We start from the raw sequence: 15,124 nt of genomic DNA on the forward strand, positions 1-15,124 counted from the left end.
CACCTCCCACCAAGACTCAAGCTCCACCATTCTCAGTATTGCCCCACACCCCAGCATCCTGCATCACTAACCCTCCAGAGCGTTGTCAAGGGACAATTAGACCCGAAACACTATTTCAATGTTTCCCTCCCTCCCTCCTCCTCTAATTAACAAACAGAAGCCCATTCTGAAGCCCACAAGCAGCAGCAGCAGAGTAGGTACAAACCTACCAGAGCTCAGGGCACATTGTAGCTGTGAGAAAAGGCTGGTGTGATGTAACAGGGAGGCTGTGACCTGGTTCACTGGTAGGAAATCTGCACTAAATTTGAAAAAGAACGCAGCCAAGAAATATCAATAAATTCAATTAAATCAATAAAGTAGTTAACTGAGTAGAAATGACTGGACAGGTGATGTGTTGTAGCTGTATGATGTGTGAGATGGCTGACCCCATTGCAAACTGCAGTGGCCACATCTACAGCAAGTGTTGGTTGCTTAAGAAATTTCAGCTCAGAGTTGAAGAGCTGGAACTGTAGCTTCAAATACCTTAGCACATCCGGGAGGGGAAGAAGTACCTGGACACTGTGTTTCAGGAAGCAGTCACACCTGGTAGATTAAGTACTTTAAATTTGGTTGGTGGCCAAGGACAGCAGGGTGTGACTGTAAGTGGGGCGGGTAGAGGGATCCTGCATTCAAGAACAGAGGAGCTTCAGCCCTTGTCCAGGAGGCACGAGATACTTGCTCCCTGTGTGGATGAGGAAAAGGGCTGCAGGGAGGATGAGCCAGCAGACCTCTGCACCATGGACACTGCCCACTGGGAGCAAAAATACAGGTGGCAGTTGTAGGGGCTTCTATAATCAGGGGAATAGATAGTGTCCTTTGTAAGCAGGATCGAGAGTTCCGCATGAGGTATTGCTTGCCCAGTGCCAGGGGTAAGGGATATCTCTGATAATGGGAACTGCAGATGCTGGAGAATCCAAGAGAATAAAATGTGAGGCTGGATGAACACAGCAGGCCAAGCAGCATCTCAGGAGCACAAAAGCTGACGTTGCGGGCCTAGACCCTTCATCAGAGAGGGGGATGGGGTGAGGGTTCTGGAATAAATAGGGAGAGAGGGGGAGGCGAACCGAAGATGGAGAGAAAAGAAGATAGGTGGGGAGGTAGGGAGGGGATGGGTCAGTCCAGGGAAGACGGACAGGTCAAGGAGGTGGGATGAGGTTAGTAGGTAGGAAATGGAGGTACGGCTTGGGGTGGGAGGAAGGGATGGGTGAGAGGAAGAAGAGGTTAGGGAGGCAGAGACAGGCTGGACTGGTTTTGGGATGCAGTGGGTGGAGGGGAAGAGCTGGGCTGGTTGTGTGGTGCAGTGGGGGGAGGGGATGAACTGGGCTGGTTTTGGGATGCGGTGGGGGAAGGGGAGGTTTTGAAGCCGGTGACGTCCATATTGATACCATTGGGCTGCAGGGTTCCCAAGCGGAATATGAGTTGCTGTTCCTGCAACCTTCGGGTGGCATCATTGTGGCACTGCAGGAGGCCCATGATGGACATGTCATCTAAAGAATGGGAGGGAGAGTGGAAATGGTTTGCGACTGGAAGGTGCAGTTGTTTATTGCGAACTGAGCGGAGGTGTTCTGCAAAGCAGTCCCCAAGCCTCCGCTTGGTTTTCAGTGGATGCAGTATACCACATTGGCAGATGTGCAGGTGAACCTCTGCTTAATGTGGAAAGACTTCTTGGGGCCTGGGATAGGGGTGAGGGAGGAGGTGTGGGGGCAAGTGTAGCATTTCCTGCGGTTGCAGGGGAAGGTGCCGGGTGTGGTGGGGTTGGAGGGCAGCGTGGAGCGAACAAGGGAGTCACGGAGCGAGTGGTCTCTCCGGAAAGCAGACAGGGGTGGGGATAGAAAAATGTCGTGGGTGGTGGGGTCGGATTGTAGATGGCGGAAGTGTCGGAGGATAATGCGTTGTATCCGGAGGTTGGTGGGGTGGTGTGTGAGAACGAGGGGGATCCTTTTTGGGCGGTTGTGGCGGGGGCGGGGTGTGAGGGGTGTGTTGCGGGAAATGCGGGTGTTCTCGACCACTGTGGGGGGAAAGTTGCGGTCCTTGAAGAACTTGGACATCTGGGATGTGCGGGAGTGGAATGCCTCATCGTGGGAGCAGATGCAGCGGAGACGGAGGAATTGGGAATAGGGGATGGAATTTTTGCAGGAGGGTGGGTGGGAGGAGGTGTATTCTAGGTAGCTGTGGGAGTTGGTAGGCTTGAAATGGACATCAGTTACAAGCTGGTTGCCTGAGATGGAGACTGAGAGGTCCAGGAAGGTGAGGGATGTGCTGGAGATGGCCCAAGTGAACTGAAGGTTGGGGTGGAAGGTGTTGGTGAAGTGGATGAACTGTTCGAGCTCCTCTGGGGAGCAAGAGGCGGCGCCGATACAGTCATCAATGTGACGGAGGAAGAGGTGGGGTTTGGGGCCTGTGTAGGTGCAGAAGAGGGACTGTTCCACGTAACCTACGAAGAGGCAGGCATAGCTGGGGCCCATGTGCGTGCCCATGGCCACCCCCTTAGTCTGTAGGAAGTGGGAGGAATCAAAAGAGAAGTTGTTGAGGGTGAGGACGAGTTCGGCTAGGCGGATGAGGGTGTCGGTGGAGGGGGACTGGTCGGGCTTGCGGGACAGGAAGAAGCGGAGGGTCTTGAGGCCATCTGCATGCGGAATGCAGGTGTATAGGGACTGGACGTCCATGGTGAAAATGAGGTGTTGGGGGCCAGGGAATTGGAAGTCCTGGAGGAGGTGGAGGGCATGGGTGGTGTCACGGACATAGGTGGGGAGTTCCTGGACCAAAGGGGAGAAAATGGAGTCCAGATAGATGGAGATGAGTTCGGTGGGGCAGGAGCAGGCTGAGACGATGGGTCAACCAGGGCAGGCAGGTTTGTGGATTTTGGGAAGGAGATAGAAATGGGCCGTGCGGGGTTGGGGAACAATGAGGTGGGAGGCTGTGGGTGGGAGGTCCCCTGAGGTGATGAGGTCATGAATGGTGTTGGAGATGATGGTTTGGTGCTCGGGTGTGGGGTCATGATCGAGGAGGCGGTAAGAGGAGGTGTCGGAGAGTTGGCGTTTGTCCTCGGCGATGTAGAGGTCAGTGCGCCACACTACCACTGCGCCACCCTTGTCTGCGGGTTTGATGGTGAGGTTGGGGTTGGAGCGGTGGGAGCGGAGGGCTGCCCGTTCTGCGGGGGAGAGGTTGGAGTGGGTGAGAGGGGTGGAGAGGTTGAGGCAGTTAATGTCTCGACGGCAGTTAGAGATGAAGTGGTCAAGGGAGGGTAGGAGGCCTGGGGGTGGTGTCCAGGAGGAGGACTTGTGTTTTTTCCAGAACCCTCACCCCATCCCCCTCTCTGATGAAAGGTCTAGGCCCGAAACATCAGCTTTTGTGCTCCTGAGATGCTGCTGGGCCTGCTGTGTTCATCCAGCCTCACATTTTATTATCTACGGGATATCTCTGACTGGCTTGAAAGGATATTGGAGTGGGAGGGAAGGATCCAGTTGTTATGGCCCACGTCAGAATAAACAACATAAGCAAGGATATGTCAGAGGACCTGTTTAGGGGTTACCAAGAACTAAGAATAAAATTAAAGAGCAGGTCCTCAAGGATTATAATCTCCAGATTACTGCCCGAGCCACGTGCAAATTGGCATGGGGCACAAGAATAACGGAAGTGTAAGAAATGTTATGGGAAAAAGGGCTTCCTTTTCATGGGGCATCAGTTTTGGAACAGGAGGGATCTGTTCTGCTGGGACAGTCTCCAGCTGAACTGTGCTGGGACCAATGTTCTAGCGAAAAGGGTAAATAGGCTGGTCAACAGGACTTTAAACTATAAAGTTGGGAGTGGGGGAAGGATAAAACGTCCCCCAGTATCAGGCTGAAAGCTGTTAGGATTGATTCCACTGTGTTGAAAAATATGAAAAAAATGACATGAAAGGAGAACTCAGGAGAAGTTATTAAAGTCTCCAGCACAGGCCCAAATAGGACAGAGTGTTTGGAAAGGGTTAGGAATCAAACTTCAAGCAGACTGGATAAACAAATGACAATGAGAAGAGGGAGGGTTAATACAGGACTGAAGGCATTTTATCTAAATGTGCGCAGTATAAGAAAGAAGTAAATGAGCTTGCGGCTCAAATTGAAATTGGCAGATATGACTTAGTGGGCATCACGGAGACATGGCAGCAAGTGGATCATGACTGGGAGCTGAATATCCATGGATATATATATTTAATCGAAAAGCTAGGCATGTGGGCAGGTGTGTGGGGTTGCCTTACCAGTAAGAAATGAAATTAAATCAATTTTGAGAAACAAAGTAGGGCCAGATGGTGTAGAATCTGTGTGGATAGAGTTGAGGAACCGCAGATGTAAAAAACCATAGTTGGAATTATGACAGGCATCCAAATCATATTTAGCAGCTGGGACGCAAGATACACAAAGAGATAGAAAAAGCAAAGTCACAGTGATCGTGGGGGTTTTCAATACACAGGTGGACTGGGAAAATCAGGTTGGTAGTGGATTGCAAGAAAATGAATTTGTGGGATGTCTACAAAATGGCTTTCTGGAGCAGCCTGTAGTGGAACCCACCAGGGAACAGGCAACACTGGATTTAGTGTTGTGCAATGAGGCATGCTTGGTAAGGGAGCTTAAGGTGAAGGAACCCTGAGGATGCAGTGACCATAATATAAAAGTATAATCAGAGGTATCGGTACTACAGCTGAATAAAGGCAACTACAGAGGCATGAGGGAGGAGCTGGACAGAATTGACTGAGAGATGAGCCTAACAGGAAAGACAGTGAAACAGCTAAGACAGGAGTTTCCAGGAGTAATTGAGGAGTCACAGCAAAAATTCATCTCTAGGAAAAAGAAGCTTGGTACGGGGACAAAAAGGCAACCATGGTTGACCAGGGATGTCAGGGATAGCATAAAAGTGAAAGAGAAAGCATATAGCAAAGGGCAGTGAGAAACCAGAGGTTGGGAAGCTTACAAAAATCGACAGTTGGCAACGAAAGAAAAAGAAATGATGAAGAAGATTAAATATGAGGAGAAGCTAGTCAGTAATATAAAGGAGGGCTGTAGAGTTTCTTTAGATATATAAAGGGCAAAAGAGAGGCAAAAGTGGGCATTGGACTGCTGGAAAATGACACTGGAGAGATAATAGTAGGGAACAAGGAAATGGCTGGGGAACTGAATATACCCAAAAATTTGAGACAGTCGGGGGGGCAGAGCTGAGTATGGTGGCCATCACCAAGGAGTGGGTGCTAGATAAAACTGATTGGCCGGAAGGTGGACAGATCACCTGGACCAGATAGACTACACGCTAGAGTTTACAGGGAGATAGCTGAAGAGATAGTGGAAGTGTTAGTGGTGATCTTTCAGGAATCATGAAAGTCAGGAAGGGTCCCAGAGGACAGGAAAATTGCTAATGTGACACAGTTCATTAAAAAGGGAGTAAGCCATAAAACTGAAAATTGCAGGTCGATTAGCCTAACCTCAGTCGTGCATAAGATTTTAAAGTCCATTGTGAAGTAGGGGATCTCTAAATACTTGGAAGTGCATGGCAAAACAACGCAAAGTCAGGACAGCTTCATCAAAGGGAGGTCATGCCTGACAAATCTGCAAGAATTCTTTGAGGAAGTAACAAGCAGGCTAGACAAAGGAGAGCCAATGGATGTTATCTACCTGGACTTCTAGATGACCTTTGACAAGGTGCCACACAGGAGGCTGCTGAGTTAGATCAGAGCCCATGGTGTTACAGGCAAGGTGCTAGCATGGAAAGAAGATTGGCTGTCTGACAGAAAGCAGACAGTGGGGATAAAATGGTCTTTCTCAGGATGGCAGCTGGTGACAAGTGGTGTTCCACAAGGGTCAGTGTTGGGGCCACAACTTTTCACTTTATACATTAATGATCTGGATGAAGGAACTGGGGGCATTCTGGCTAAGTTTGCAGACAATACAAAGATAGATGGAGGGGCAGGTAGTATTGAGGATGCAGAAGGATTTGGACAGGTTGGGAGAGTGGGCAAAGAAGTGGCAGATGGAGTACAATGTGGGAAAGTGTGAGGTCATGCACTTTGGTAAGAAAAATAGAAGCATGGACTATTTTCTAAACGGGGAGAAAATGCAAAAGTCTGAAGTGCAAAGAGACTTGGGTGTTCTAGTCCAGGGTTCTCTCGAGGTAAACTTGCAGGTTGAGTCAGCAGTTAGGAAGTTAAATGTAAATTTGGCATTTATTTTGAGAGGGCTTGAATAGAAACATAGGGATATACTTCTGAGGCTGTATAAGGCTCTGGTCATGCCACATTTAGAGTATTATTCGCAGTTTTGAACCCCGTACCTCAGGAACGATATACTGTCCCTGGAATGGGTTCAGAGAAGGTTGATGACAATGGTCCAAGGAATGAAAAGCTTAACATATGAGGAACGTTTGAGGACTATGGGACTACACACATTGGAGTTGAGACGTTTGAGAGGGGATCTAATTGAAATTAACAGAATACCGAATGGCCTGGACAGAGTGGATGTTAGGAAGATGTTTCCATTGGTAGGAGAGACTAGGACCAAAGGGAACAGCCTTAGAGTAAAGGTAAGACCTTTTAGAATGAAGATATGGAGAAACATCTTTAGCCAGAGACTGGTGAACCGGTGGAATTCACTGTCGCAGAAGGCTGTGGAGGTCAGGTCATTGAGAATATTTAACATGGAGATGGATAGGTTCTTAATCGCTAAGGAGATCAAGGGTTAAAGTAAGAAAGTGGGAGAATGGGCTGGAGAAAATTACCAACAATGACTGAATGGTGGAGCAGACTCGATGGGCTGAATGGATTAATTTTTGCTCCGATGACTTATGGTCTAATGGCATCTGTGATATCTGCTCACTCACTTGCAGCATCTACCCAACTACCAAAAACATTCCAAGTATGCCATTCCCTTTCATCACCCTTAATAATGACCTCTCTCTCCTTCCAAGAGGGAAACAGTCCACAATAGGACAGAAAGAGTCAAGATTGGATCTGGACTACCCGACAGTCAGCTCCTCGTCCTTTATGTGAATAATATCCAAACTGTAACACACCTGAGTGGCTGACTGACTGAGTCCAAAACGCTGGACTGGCACCAGAGACTGGCCTGACGTAACGTGCCATGAAAAAATGACAGAAGCCTATCCTTGTTGATTGGACTGAGACCGACTCACAATTATGACAAGCTTCCTAACTTTGTGCGTGCGGGAAATGGTGAGGCAAGGCAGAAGTAATATAAGCCTGGTGCCACTAACCATTGATGGGGGCATGCTTGGGTGAAGCCCACAGACTGGGCAGTGATGTTTTGGTGCCCAGTAGTCAACATGAAGGTCCTTGGGAGACAGTGATGAGTATCAGGGAGCCAGTTACCTGCACTGATTTCCATTTTGAGAATTCTCAATGGTTATCTTGTGCAGCACACTCACTAAGGGAGGAAGTTATATATTAATGAAGTGAGTTGTGACATTAATAAGGCATTTAACAAACTATGATTCCCCTTAATTAGTGTAGCACCACTTCTTGATGAGAAACATACCTCACTGTAAATTCACAGAAGAGATAGCAACTTTCTCCTGGATCTTGCTGGAATTCTGATCCAATTCTGCCACAAAACCCACCATCTCCCATGTCACCTAGACCCCTATAAAATCCTACCCACTATGTTTATTATCTTAAATTCCTTACTCCAAGATCCTTTGCTTTCCCTTACTGAATGCCAATGGAAAGAAGCTTCCCTTGCCTGATCTGGCCTACACGTGACTCCAGACTCACAGCAGCGTGGTTGACACTAATGTCCTCCAGGCAGCTGGGGATGGGTCATAAATGCTGGACTGGTCAATAATATCCACAACCCAGAATTGAATGAAAAAAACTACCTTCTTATTCTCTTGTCGCATGAACTATGTGGCTTTCCCTCTCCAAATCCTGCTGCAGTTCAAAATGTTGTATAAGGATATGAACAAGTTAGTAAAGAGAGGAGCCAGCAGCTCCACCCACTGTGATAAGCCATGTGGACCTGTCACTGAACAGCTTCGGATCTGGAAGAAGTTACAACCTACACCGATGCTGTGCATAGTTTCTGTAACAATATGTCTCATAACAATGTAACTTGTTGCTAATAGGCAAGAATAGTAGAAGATGCCCATTGAAAAGACACTTGGATAAGTACATGAAAGGGAAAGGTTTAGAGGGATATGGACTAGGAGCAGGCAGTTGGACTCAGTTAGTTTGGGATGATATTTGGCACAGTCAGGTTGGGCCGAAGGGTCTGTTTCCATGCTGTATGACTATGACCATTGGGCTGCTCGCTCATGTTGGAAAGAATACTGGTGGTGGATTTAACTTGAGGATCACCAAGCCACGGGCAAGGGTAAAGGCCAAAGAGGCCTTTGTAATGACTGTAACTGGTGCAGGAATCAAACTCATACTTTACATTGTGAACCATTCATCCAGCCAACTGAGCTAACCAACTCCCGAACAGGCAGCAAGCTACTTCTTGTTCAATACAATAGTCACTTCGAGTTCGACCAGTAAGTGGTTTTTCTCTGTCATGCTGGATCAAGCAGTCATTGTAGCTTCCTACAAAGAGGAAGCTAGATGCAAACCTCCCACGTGATGAGGGGCAAACTTGGTTTCACTCCACATTCAACAGCAGCCAACAATGGGGAGAGTGGAAATTAACTTGCCTTTGCTTCACTGCTGAATGAATTGGAGAAAATCTTAAATTCAGTTGCTTTTGTCATTACGAAGAAAGTATTGCACTTATGCAGAACATTTCACGTCCTCCAGATGCCCCAAAATACTCAGCAATCGCTTATTTGTTTGAAGACCTGCTATTTTTGTAATGAAGGAGAAACAGCCATGAATTTGTGCAAAGCAAGGACGCGTATCAGACAGATGAGAAGAAACATATAATGTGTTTTCTCAATGATTGTTGCTTGAGGAGTAACTTTAAGGATGGATTGTGAAGTGCGTTCCTGCTCTTCTTCAAATTTGTGCCGTGGCTACCTTTCCATGTTGGAACGTTGCAGTCCACATGAGAGGGTAAATATGGGACTGAATCATGTGGAGATGGTTGGGGCCATAGCCGTTGGCTGGAAAGCCAGTCAGATGCTTGCAATAGGCCTTTTCCAGAGGCCTGGTGCATCTCAAGTCAATTGGGCACTTAACAGATGAGAGGTGGGCCCTGGTGGATGGAAAGCCTGCCCACCAAAGGAAACAACTCTTCAGCACCTGGCAGCGCCATCAGGGGGTGGTGACTGCAGCTGGTACCACAGCGGCCTAAGGCCTCAGAATGAACATAGGGCCAGGCACAATTGAGTCAAGGTGGAAGGGGGTCTGATGGGGCATAGGTCATAGGTAAAGTGGCATCGAAGAGGGGTTTGTTGGCAGCAAGGAAGGGGTGGTAGTTTCGGAAGGTAGCCTCACTCACCAAACCTCTTAATATAGGGTCCCTCGGTCAGGCACTTGGGGGCTTTGGAAAATTGTCCCCTTGAGAAACCATAAGCAAACACGGCCAGCTTTGGAAATTGTACTGAGCCCCATTGTTCATAACAATGGCAACAGATGAAGCCCTTTGTGGGTATGAATTGATCTCATTTGGGGGCAGAGTGGGAAGGCTTCCAGTAACAGGTTTAATCAATGTGCAAGTGGGACAGCCTCCCCCTGCCCCTCTTCCAGCTGATTAAATGGCCCTCAGCATCAAACACGGCAGACAAGGGAGGGCACCAGATGACACATGTGGTCGTTGAAGAGCAGTGCCTCCCCTCAGTACCAACTTGGAATGACAACTTGGAATCTTCAGACTGAGAGTGGTAAATCTATGGAATTCACTGCCAGAGAAAGCTGTGGAGGCCAGGTCATTGAGTACATTTAAGACTGAGATAGATAGGTTCTTGATTATCTATGAGATCAATAGCTATGGGGAGAAAGCAGGAGAATGGCGTTGAGGAACTTCTCAGCCAGGATTGAATGGCGGACCAGGCTTGATGGGCCAAATGGCCTAATTTCTGCACCTTTGCCTTATGGTCTTATGGCCAGCTGAGATCTTCAGCTCTGTGTGGAATTTGATCAATAGTCACCATGCTACTGACTTCTCACTTTAACAGAAGAGATGAAACGTGGAAAGTCTATGATAGAGGCTCCAGGGAGGAGGGTCAGCTTTTAATTATGTTAATTAGCATGAATGGCCCATTCAAATTCTCCTGTTCATTCAGAAACATGACAGTGCAAGGGCGCTGAGGGCCTGAACAATGGGGATAGTACTTTTCCTCTTCATTGAAGGATTCAATGTCTTTCCTTGGCCAGCAGCAAACAATCTCAAAGCCCCTTCTCCATCCTTCTGGTCTCCACTCAACCCCATGCATTTGGCCACCAACACCTCAAGCCAAGAAACAGGCTTTTACCTTCCAACTCCACCATCACTCTGCAACGAAATGACATTACCCATGGAGTTAATTCCTCCAAAATATGTCTGAACCGTAATTTCCAGCTGTGATCAGAGATAATGCAAACTGCAGATGCTGGAGAATCTGAGATAACAAAATGTGGAGTTGTGTGCTCCTAAGATGCTGCTTGGCCTGCTGGGTTCATCCAGCTCCACACTTTGTTATCCCTAAGCAGAATATGGATTGCTGTTCCTGCAACCTTTGGGTGGTATCATTGTGGCACCGCAGGAGGACCAGGATGGACATGTCATCTGAGGAATGCAAGGGGGAGTTGAAATGGTACACGACTGGGAGGTGCAGTTGTTTGTTGTGAACCGACCGGAGGTGTTCTGCAAAGCGGACCCTAAGCCTCCACTTGGTTTCCCCAATGTAGAGGAAGCCACAATGGGTATGGCAACTCATATTCTGCTTGGGAACCCTGCAGCCCAATGGTATAAATGTGGATTCACAAGCTTCAAATCTCTCTTCCCCCCACTGCATATCAAAACCAACCCAGCTCGTCCCCTCCTCCCTAACCTATTCTTCCTCTCACCTATCCCCTCCTCCCACCTCAAGTCACACCTCCATTCCCTACCTCCTAACCTCATTCTGCCGCCTTGACCTGTCCACACCCCCCCAGACTGACCTATCCCCTCCCTACCTCCCCACCTATACCCACTTCTACAAGCTCCATCTCCACCCCTTTAACTTATCTGTCTCGTCTCTACCTAACTTCTTCTCTATCCACCTTCGGTCCGCCTCCCCCTCTCTCCCTATTTATTTCAGAACCCTCTCCCCATCCCCCTTTTCTGATGAAGGGCCTAGGTCTGAAATGCCAGCTTTTGTGCTTCTGAGATGCTGCTTGGCCTGCTGTGTTCATCCAGCTCCACACTTCGTTATCTTGGATTCTCCAGCATCTGCAGTTCTAATTATGTCTGTGATTCTCAATCCTTCCAGATTAGTTTCAAACCCCAACTCTTTCTCTGCATTGTTCATTGACCCTTAAAGCATTTGAGGAGTTAATGGAATTGAACTAAAACTAATTTGTCTTTATTTAGGATGGAGCATTTACCTGCAATATTCCACATGGAAGAAAGATTTTTGACAATTAAAATTGGAGGAAAATTTTCAAAGTCAATCCATTACACATGGGAAAAAAAAGCTTTGTTTAATAATACTACGGTGCTAAAACTCTTACTAACAACAATAATAGCTTGAGAAACATCTTAATTTATCTTTCTTGAAATCCATGATTGGAATCATCAATGTCAGTAATAACATTTTTAGTTTGCACTTTCAACATTGCAAAACTTTGCAAGGTACCTGACAGGAAAATGATCAGACAAATATTGTTGCCAAATTTAAGGTAGAGACAGATAATGTGTCGAAATATTTCGTCATGGACTGTGACTGGTTTGAGAGAGAGAATATTAGAGTTGAGCAATTAGACAAATAAAGACATTTTACTGTTAATCCTGAGGCAATACGAAGTGGAAAGGAGAAAGAGGAACAAGGGTTTCACAAAGGGGGTTCGAAAGAAAAGAACAAGTGAAGCCATGAAGGGATTTTATAAATTGAGGCACTTGGGGACTGGTAACAAAAATGGATCATTTAGTTGATGAGCAAAGTTGGTTCAAATCAGGATTCACATTGCAGAGATTTGGAGGGCGTTTAAATTGATATAAAACAGATGATGGGAGGCCAGGAGGGGACCATTAGAATAGTTGAGTATGGATGGGAAATTTTGCAGCAATAAGTGGGTTCAGACAAAGTTAAAGGGTAGATAATAATAAACCATTTCCATTGATTAGGGATTCTAGATCAAGGGAGCATAAAATGAGAATTAGGACCAGACTGTTCAGGAGAGATATTAGGAAGTACATCTACACACAAATAATGCTGGATGTTCAGAACTCTCTTCCATAAATGGAAATGGATGCTGGATCAGACAGTAATTTTAAATCTGACTTAGATACATTTTTATTAAGCAAAGGTATTAAGGGATATGGACCAAAGGCTGGTATTTGGAATTATGCTACAGATCAGCTATGATATCATTGAATGTTAGAATAGGCTTGGGGGGGGGGCTGAATGGCCTACTCTTATTCCTACATTCCTATGAATTAGTGTCAGAGCTAGTGACGAGTCAGTGCATAAGTAACAGTTGGGGAGAAAGATAATGGCTTCAGTCTTCATAACGTTTAATTGTTCAATAATTTGGAAAATCTACATCTGAATATTGGACATGTAATTTAGCACTGAGATAATGGGAGATGTCGGCTGAACTGGAAATCAAACAGCAGAGCAGACTTCCCGCGTGAAGCTATGCTTATAGCTTTGGAATATACTCATAAGCGTAAAGTAAGTTTATAAAATTATCATATTGCTGAAAAAAAACTTGCTCAAGAACTTTTAGGTTTTACATTTAGCAGGAAGAGGCAAGAATACCAAAGTACAAAATAGACAACAATTGAGAAAACGTGCAAATTAGTTGGTTGATAGTGTAGTCATTGAACATTGGTAAAAAAGGACACATTTTGTCAAAACCTTTTGCTTTGCAGTCATCAGAACAATTTGCAAGAGATACTAAAAAAAATACAAAACAACATATATACTGTATAAAAGAAAGCGCTGATTGATTGGCAAGTAGATTATGATTGGTAGAGACACTGTCATGACGAACATACCAATTAGGTAATGACTGACAATTAACAATCAAGCTTTTAAACCAGTGAAGGCATAACTTTGAGAAATGAATTGGAAAAAGACTGTCACCTAACTTGTTGAGTTGAAACTGATATATGTGTAAACGTTTTCTCTGACTATAAAGAACAAGGGCCTGCATTTGTAGCTTCAATATTGCTAAAGAAAAATAAAACACATTTTATCAAAGTTATTCATTTTGTACTGATCAATACAATTGAAGAAATGCAAATTAAGGGGGCATCTACATTTATGCTGTCTGAGAGGAGAGTGCTGATTAGTTGGCAACGGAGTTATGACTGATACAAGTGTTGACATGGAGAATATATGAGGTAGTTATGATTGACAGTTAACTGCCAGGTTTTGTTTTAATTTTGAACCAGGTAGTTAGAGTCCAATTGGTCAGGATAGTGCTATGAAAAATGAACCAGTGAATCGGTTTCACTCATATTGCTGAGTTGAAAGCGATAGTGTGTGTGTGTACATGTTCTTCCTGTCTGCAAAGTGCAGGGCTCTGTACATTAATATATGAAGCATCCAGTACATGTCAGTGTGGTCACTGTGAGTTGAAGTGATAATCCTGAATTGGCTATCAGCGTAATTGTTCACACTCTCAGCAGTAAATAGAACAAAGAACTGTGTATGCTGGAAATCTGAAACTGAAGCAAAAAATTGCTTGAGAAACTCAACAGGTATGGCAGTATCTGTGGACAGAAAGCAGAATTAATGTTTCAGGTCAAGTGATCCTTCAATAGAACAATTAGAAGCTAGGAAGGGGTGGCATGTGTACCAAAGATATGAACGGTGGAGGGGGTGGAATAAGCAAAAGGGTGGAGCCCTGAAAAAGCAAGATAGTCAGGTAGACAAGGGGATTACGGTTAAACCATGAGGCCAAAAAGCTGATAATGGGGACCATAAGTAAGTGAAAATGCATGGGCTACGCTGAAAGGAGATCATGTCATGACAGGGCTAGGAGTGTGGAGGTGGACAAGAGACGTTAAGGAAGATAGATGGACCAGGTGACAGTGAGAGCAGGGTTGAAATTGGGAGTGAAATTGAGAGATATTTACAACTCTAGATGAGAGAGGGCAGTAGCACCAATGATGTCATCAATGTACTGGATAAAGAAGTTTGGGGAGGAGGCCTGAGTAGGATTGGAACAAGGAATATTCTACATATGCCACAAAGAGACAGACATAACTGGGATCCGTGTGGGCACCACGGCCATACCTTTGACTGAAGAAAGTGAGAGGAGTTAAAAGTGAAGTTACTCAAAGTGAGGACGAGTTTGGCCAGGCGGAGGAGGATGGTGGTGGATTGGGGTGGCTCAGGACTTCATTCCAGAAAGAAGAGGAAATCCCGACTACCATCCTGGCGAGGGACGGATGTGTAAAGGAATTGCGTGTCCATGGTGAACAGAAGGCGGCTAATGCCCACAAACTGGAAATCCCCAAACGAACTGTAAAGCATCGTAAGAATCGCAGCTATAATGAGAATGAACAGGACAAGGAGTGAAAGGAAATCTAGTTGAGGTAAGAAGAGACATGTTCTGTGGGGCAGGCGCAGGCAGAAACAACTGGACTGCCCAGCTAGTTCTATCATCCCATCACAGTTTCTTTTTTGGGCCTCTGCAGCCTCAGTCCCTGAGAATCTGTACAACTTCCTCTGCATCCTTTCTCTATCCTTACACTTCTAGCCCTGTCATGAAATGGGCTCCTTTCAACAGTCAACCCATTTTCACCTACTTATGGTCCTCATTGTCAGCTTTTCCTTCTCCCAGGCTTAGTATTATCCCATTATCTGCCTGACTGTCTTGCTCGCTCTACCTATTTGCTTACACCTTTATTTCCACCCAAACCCTGTCTTCAGCAATAAGGATTTCACAAGCTTCAAAATCTCCCCTCCCCCACCGCATCCTAAAACCAGCCCAGCTCGCCCCCTCCTCCCTAACCTGTTCTTCCTCTCATCTATCCCT

The sequence above is a fragment of the Stegostoma tigrinum genome, chromosome 21, assembly GCF_030684315.1.
Source record: "Stegostoma tigrinum isolate sSteTig4 chromosome 21, sSteTig4.hap1, whole genome shotgun sequence".
Classification (NCBI taxonomy): Eukaryota; Metazoa; Chordata; class Chondrichthyes; order Orectolobiformes; family Stegostomatidae; genus Stegostoma; species Stegostoma tigrinum.